Raw genomic sequence first — 6,031 nt, forward strand, 5'->3', positions numbered from 1 at the left:
TAATTCTGTCGATGAAAATTTCGCTGATGAAAATATAATAGCAGCTCGTTAAATAACTGAAATACTTTCGCCATCAAATAAACCATTAATGCTCTTATGAAAGTCAGATTGTACTGTATTTAAAAAGACTCATTCGTGCTGTTAAATTTGCAGCAGCCGATATTCAAAGGAGGTATTGGGGGAGGTGTAAGACGATAGAGAAGGGCCTTTCTAAAAAGGGCCATAACAATCGGTTCATTGTTAGAAAGTGCTACAACCACTACAGAATAATTTACTGATTTAATACGTATATCGATAATTACTGCCTTTTATACGCATTAAGCTCGTATTTGGTAAGGGTTCGTAAATTGTAATCGAAAGGTTTTACATTAAAAGTGAATTTTAAATTCGTTCAATTTCACAGCAAATATTTGCACGTGTGTATTTGCTATACAATTGGAAATCGAACCACGTTAAGAATTTTTGGGGGGGGGGTTGGCTGGAATTATAAGGCTTTTGTGGGTATTTTTTCAATTGCAAAATCTTCATTTTGGCCAGAGTTTGTGTATTGTTGATTTATTTTCGTTTTTGCGTTGATTTTATGAATTTTAAAAATTATTTTTTGACATTTTAACTACCTTATCCTCTTGTTTCTTGAATTAGTATTTAAATATTCAAATGACAAAGTTGAAATAGGTGCAATTTTCCAAACCGTCGTATATTTTTTTCTTTTCGCCACATTTGGGTATTTTTTAAATTATTAAATGATACCTACATAATTATATACCTACCAATTAGGTTGAGGTACGGATAATACTTACTTAATTATTCGAGTTCTTGAATTAATTTTATTAGCCTAAGTACGTTTTCCCCTCAAAAAAATCGTTTCACTGCAAGCGCTACATTTGGCTTATGTAGTAAGTGCATTTTTAAAAACACAGTTTTCAATACCTAACATAGCATTTTTCGAATCATTGAGTGGTTTTGTTATCAAGCCTCAAATACATTAATGAGAAATCCTTTTTTTTTTCATTCAAAAAGAATTTAATAGCAACTGTGTGGTGTTAAAATTTTACATTATGTTTGTGAAATGTTACTTTTTATTCGATATCGTTTCTATTGTGCTACTGATGTAACTATTCATATCGAGTACGGTTATTTCATTACCACGATGCTTTATTTTACACAACGACCAAAACAAGGCGAATTATTGGATATTTAGTGTTTTAATGGTGCCATAGTTATTATGAAGCTTACAATACCTACCTACGTTTTGAAATTAAATGCATCGAATCATCTGAGCATCATATTGAAATTCCAAAAAGTTGGTAAAATTGCAATATAAATTAATAGGGAGATGTGTGGTATAATATTGTTTGGTTTATGCTGTACAGAATACCTATTTCTATCGGTGAAAAATTTTCAATTCCTAGTTAGCACATAATAAGTAATTGAGGACAATGAAGCTGGTGTTATATATCTAGTATCATAATTATTGGAGTTTGATGGAAAATAATCTGATCAAATTTTATCCATAATTTGATGGGTTTTTGTTGAAATGCTTACCAACGAATCTCTTCGTTACCTAGTCAACAATTTTGCTTATTCTCTCTCGTTTTTTTTCCCCAGCCGAACTATGAGAACTCGTAGAGTAATTCCAAAAATAATTCAGCAGCCCAAACAAAAGATCCTATGAGGTTTCAAACTTTCCAAAATTGTCAAAAATTGCACATATTGATGAAAAAAAATCATATGTTTTGTCATTATTCCAGAAAAATTTTTGGGCCCAAATTTGGCAAAAAACGTTGTAAAATATATACGTTCTTTTCCACATGTGAAAATTGGATTTCAAAACACGATACTTTTCCATCTAGGTACATTAGTGGAAGAACGAACACATCATGTGTGTTTTTCAATTTTTTCAACTCATTTTGATAATGAAATTTTTTTTTCCTAATTTGTTGTAAGTCAGCTAGGTAGGTAATGTAAGGTCATTAAAAAAAGCTGAAAGATTTTTAATTTCTCTGAAGAAGATGGGTTCCCAAAATGACGAAAGTACATAGTTCAAATTTTGTTTTAAAAATTGTTAAACACGGGAAAAATTGATGAATTTTGTCCAAGTTGAGATTCTTCCAAATATTTGAAGATTCGTTAACGAAAATTGAAAATTTGTCTTATTTGAAGGAGTTTGGGGTGAAAGTGATCTAAAAATTCCACCAAGAAAGTTTCAAACTGCGAGAGTCGAGTTCCACTGGTCAGTTTCAAAATCCTAGTTGGAGGCCGATTCACCATTTTCAACCAGCTGTGCTCTTTGGCTTCTAAACTGTGATTGTAATGTAATTTAAAATGTGACCAAAAGTGTTTTTTCCGGAATGATGACTGGCCATTTGATTTTTTCATCGATGTATGGAACTTTTGAACTAGGTATTTTGTAAAATTTAAGTCACAGAAGCCTCAATTTTTCATTTGGGTGGTTGAAATTTCTTGGGAGCACCCTTATGAGTTCTAATGCATTGCTAAAGAAAAAAAAAATGAAAGTAAAATTAGTAATTGAGTGACCGAGAGGTTTCTTTTCAAGTAACATCGCGTTTTGAGGCCCATTTTGATAGAATAAGAAAAATTTGAGCCCTAAAAATTGTCGCAGAAGCCTTTTTCTTTTTTATATTAAAAATTTGAAAAAAGACATGAATTTATTGGCTGGTACGAGAGGGTGGTTTCTTCATAAATGATACCTACTTTCTTTTGAGTCCAAGTATTTTTTGGAAGAAACGGGTAATTAATGAAATTTGCCTAAGTTTTGTTAAAATCTAACAAAAATATTTATTCAAAATGTGTATCATACTAGTCAATTGATTAATAAGCAACCTGATGAAAATCTTTACTCGAAAAATTTATCGTATGTAATACCTACTTCACTTCAAGGGTTTTCCCATATCAAGTGAAGAGCATTTATTCTTGTGCTATATGAAGTCGAATTAAAGGCATCCGCAAATCAACCCGAAGACGAGGCGACGCGACAGTATTTCAACATTTTTGTGTGTGGGAGGAAAAGGTCGATTACTTTTACTTTTACCACTGTTCATAAGGATTTGATTTCTGTACCAAGTTTTGTGTGAGAAACTGGTGATAAAATGTCAACAATAATGTCAATGACATTCAAATCTATATATACTTATAATTTCATCGAAGGTAAATTTTCCAATGTTTTTACGAGGTCCTTGGCCAAATTTTCCAATGTTTTTACGAGGTCCTTGGCCAATTTGTAGGTTCCTGCTCGGCAGAGGTACAGCTTCAAAAAGAAATGAGACCTGATATCGGTGTAAACTCACCTACGATGAGTTCACTAAACTTTAAAGCAACTTCAATTCCTTCGAAATTTTTGAACTTACATAAGACTCAACATTTACAACGCGTCTGTTTGTATTTTTTCCCCCAGAAATTCATGGAGTAACCGCCTGTTTCCTCTCACAGACATGAAAGGGTTAACGCAAATCGAATACTTTTCACGTGTTATGCTTACACAGTGCGAAGACTTATTTCCCTGTAAAATTTTCTGACAATTTCTCTTTTATTTTATTTTTTCTTTTTATATTTGTATTACTCTGCGAAAAGAGAGAATAAAAATCACATTAACCCATTCGAGAATGCGGCTGTAGCGGATTTCTGATTTTGATCCTAATTCAGCGTTAATCGGATGACAATAATTCGATGAACGATGCTCGCCGATGCGAACATGTATCCCACGATATTCTCAGACGTTTTCCAATGATAACTTAGCGCCCGCTTTTAAACGCAGTCGTTCCTAATTTAGCGCGGTAGTGCTGGTGAATGATTTTCACTGTAGATTGATTTAACCAGACATGGTGGATCGAAAACATATGCATGTGAAAAGAAGTTAAACTTATTCCTACGAATACTTAAAAGTCACATTCTTTTTACAAAAGGGAAATTAGGAACGATTTTCTTTTATTGAAAAAATAATTTTTGGCGATGAACATAAAGTGGAAATTTTAATAACTAGATACCTATTTATTTATCTATCTATCTGGTAAAGAAATATCAACTTGTAATATTCACTCGTTCAAAAAAAACACATTCTGAGCACCACTGCTAAATAATTCAAGCAACGATAGGGTATTATCATCCCCCGATTACTATTAATGGTATTGTTTCTTTTAATACACTTCCACTGTACCGGTATTCGTGTTAAAGACCACGAATCAAACCACCGATGTGTATTACCTACGCTTTATTTGAATTGTTATCAAATGGTTAAGCAGATCATGCGTACCTGTTCGAGCATGAAGCATTTTTTTACGTATCGGATTTTCGTTTTTTTACCCTCCTCTTTCGCACTCGCTATATATACTCGGCACAGATTATGGGAATAAGATCAAATCGATGGGGGCTCTATCTAAATTCATTAAATTTGCCCATCCACTGAATCCGAGACCAAAAGTTAGTGAAGGTGAATGAAAATTGAGCTGGTAATTTTCATACAGGTCTGATATCGAATTAATATTATACGAATCAGTCTGATGGAATATTACATGTATGAGTATTTACAGACTCACAAAGGATTATTTTACTCTACGTCTACACATTTATGTATTGAACAGCTGAGAGATTGAGATGTATGTTGTTGAATCCTTTCGTGATTTGTAAATCTAATTTAAGAAAAAATTATTCATCTTTCAACTTTAATATAGGAACTTACAATATATGAGTACAAATTCCTCGTACCTAACTCGAGGGTAATTTCAGGATCGGATCTCTTGAATGATCGGATTAAATTAGGCCGCTACCAATTTTGTGATCTTAAATTGTAGAATTTTCACATTTTTAGCTCGATCATGGTCATTTTTTGTTCCGATTTTATAAAATGGCTACAAAAAATGACTGCCAGTGCAAATATTATCAATTTTTTTCATTTCTTTTTCGTATTTTTCGATTTTTTATATCGATTTCAAAGTTTTGAAAATAGCTCTTGCTCCACCAGATATGAGATGACAATGAACTTCAGTTTTCCAAATTTTTGAATTGATAATCTCCGATTTGTACAATACCATAGATCATAAGAGCATGCCCTAAAACCTCAGTTATTATCAAGATTTCGGAACTTGAAGTTTATTTTTAGCGAATTTTTGAAATTAAAAAAAAAAATGTTATGGCGATTTGTCAGCTTTTTCATAACATAATAACTTTTTTTTTTTCATAATTATCTACCTACTACAATTGAGCCTGTGTGAGTGATTTCTTCTAACACCTTTCCTCTCGTCTCCCACTTAGAAAACTACCAGTTTTAGACCTGCAGCTTCAAGAAAATTTTCATTTTTCTCTAGAAATTTCAAATTACTCTAGGAGGGCGAAAATTATCTGAAGCACCATCTACGATTTCAATTGATGCTACGTACTTGAAAATCCTCTCGACCATTTCAGCTGTCTCCGCATTTCAGGAATGTCAGTTCACACAATATGTACTTTTTTGGAAAATTTATCAAAAAGTTTGGTTCTTCGCCATTTTTTAGTTAGGCTTCAAAATTTTAATTTATTCTCCGCTTCTTAAAAGTGGAAAAATTTCTGCATGAAAAATTTTCGTTTGAAAAAATGTTGTTTGTTCCCCACTCCTTAAAAATTGAATTATTAATTGTTTGAAAAAAGTTCCCTCTCTGAAAGTTTAGTTTTTGACGCTTAGCATGTACTTTTCCCCCTATTTTTATCATTAAAATGTTATATGTAGGAACCTAAGTATTCCATATTAATCGTCGTTTAGGATTTTGATTTTCGAGAATTTTTTTTTCGAGTGATGTAGAATTGAAAGAAACAAATCTAAAAAATGTTGACCCTCCCCCTTCCTCTCCCTGAAACCTTAAGGTATCTGGAAAGAAGTCTTTGTTTTCAATTTTTTGATTCGATTTTGAAATTTTTAGTTCATTTAGAATTGAAGCGTGGTTTTCCAAAACGCATCAAGTCCATTTTTTTCGAAATTGATTTTTTCGCGCCATTTGGTTAGGGACGTCAGGACACATCATCTGAGACGCATACCTACCTA

Source organism: Planococcus citri, chromosome 2 (genome assembly GCF_950023065.1).
Source record: "Planococcus citri chromosome 2, ihPlaCitr1.1, whole genome shotgun sequence".
NCBI classification, from domain to species: Eukaryota; Metazoa; Arthropoda; class Insecta; order Hemiptera; family Pseudococcidae; genus Planococcus; species Planococcus citri.